Here is a 2,155-nt window from a genome sequence, read left to right on the forward strand (position 1 = left end):
TCTCAAACTGTTCGAGGCTTTCCAGCTGACCCAAATCTGACATTGGAGCCACACAGAAACAAATTAAAGACAACCTCAGTCCTTCGGGGGTACTGGAGTAAGAGGAGGAGAGTGAGGGAGACTTTTTCCTTTTTATTATCCGTCATTTCAGACAACACTCACACAGCTGACATGACTCACTCTTGTTCTGATGTCTTTCGTGTTTCTCAAAGCTCTTTATATAATCCCACCTTCCCCATATTTGCATCTGCTTCAAACAAATCTACTTGCTTTGTCTCTCAATTTGCATCTTTTTGTGGTCATTTAACGTGTGTTCATACTCACTGTGCATCACTTTGTATTCTGGTTTTTGACACAGTGCCCCTGTGCGGCACATTTTAGTCCTTTTGTGGGTCTTTTGTACTCATTGTCATATTTGTTTGCAGTTTATTGTTTATTTTGCATTACTTTGTCATGTGTGCTTTGTGTTCCTCAATGGTCCATTTGAGTCTTTTTGCACCAACACTTCACTTTGGTATCATCTATCATCTTTACAGTCCTTCATCTTTTTTGATGACTCTTTGTGGTAATTTTATGTCTCTGTTCTCACTTTTGGTGTTTCTATGGCTCTTTTGTGCCTCTTTGAGCATTTTTTGTGTGTGTGTCTGCAACTTCAATTTGTTTGTGTTGTGAACCTCAGTGTCTCCTGTTAACCTGGAGACAAATGAAGGATTGTGAGCAAAGGTTAACTACAGTTTGAAGTGTGTGAAGTTTCTGCAGCTTTAGCCCGGACTGACACACTCGTCTTTCCCAGTAAAACATCCACAAGGCTTCAGCTGCAGTCTTGAGCACTGTCACGTTCTAAAGCAAAGGAAAAAAAGAAGTAAGGGAAAGTCTTTCATGTTCAGGCCAGTAGCTGGAGTTTCTCTTCCCCTCCTCAGCTGAGCAGCTTTGGCAGAACAAAGTGGAAAGTTGGTCCTCCTGTGACACATCACAGCTCTGCAGCAGGAGAAACAAACACAGAAGAGACTGCGTCATAAAAAAAAAAAACCAACCCAAACAGTCAAGTTCTTATGCAAATAGTCACCTGTTCACATGTTCTTTTACATGTGGACTGAATTTGACCCATTTCAGGATTACTGTCCTCACCAGCACAGGTTTTGCTTCGTGAGACTTCCTGATTAAAGCCGCTGCAGTTTGGTGACAGATGAATCAGAGGTCTGTTAGTTTTTCCATCATGCCTCAAAGCAAAGCTGGGCTGACATTCACACATGCACACACACACATACACACAAATCATTTATCCATGATAAAACAAAAAACACTGAAAGTTTGGGATGGCTGCATCCAAAGCATGGGAGAGCTGACATCACACAGAACAGTTTAGGTGGACCTGGATGAAGTTATTTGTTGAAAATTTCTTTGAACACCTTTTAAAAGCGGGCAGCTTAGTGGCACCGTAGTTCGCACTGCTGCCTCACAGCAAGAAGGCTTTGAGGTCAAATCCACCATCTGGCCGGGGGACTGTCTGCGTGGGTTCACTCTGGCTTCCTCCCACAGACGTCCAGCAGCTGAAGGTGGCCTGGCAGAGCATTTGGTGATGTCCATGGATTCTAGACATCAGGCAGTCACCGAGTGCAAAAGGATTCATCCAAGTATCAAAAACATTTGTTACATTTCAAATTATTCGTTTTGATCCTCTGACTATTATAAAATATCTGTAGTTGAAACCAAAGTAATGTAAAATGTTGTAATTCAAAAAGTTTGTAAAACCCCTCAAATTAAAAATCCACGTGTGCACTTGACTCACATCTTATTTGATTTAAAATCCACAGTGGTGGTGCGCAGAGGCAAAACTACAAACACATATATTTTTGTAAATCTTACAAAATGTGTGTTCAGTATACTACATTATGTTCATCCTTAGAGGACGATTTAACCAGATTAAAGAAGCAAAAGTTTTCAAGGTCATGGCTGTGGGTGCACCAGTGAAAATAATGTCCAAGGCCAGACCTACAGAATAATTAGTAACATTTTTTTTTTACAGTGAGAAAGATTCAGTAAGAACAAACTTTCAAATGGTTTTACATTCATGTCCACAACTCCACACGCACACGCACGTTTTCATTCTGCAGTCTGTCACTGCAGGGAATAACTGAGGACAAGCAGGCACATA

This window comes from Aulonocara stuartgranti (genome assembly GCF_965226115.1).
Source record: "Aulonocara stuartgranti genome assembly, chromosome: 19".
NCBI lineage: Eukaryota > Metazoa > Chordata > Actinopteri > Cichliformes > Cichlidae > Aulonocara > Aulonocara stuartgranti.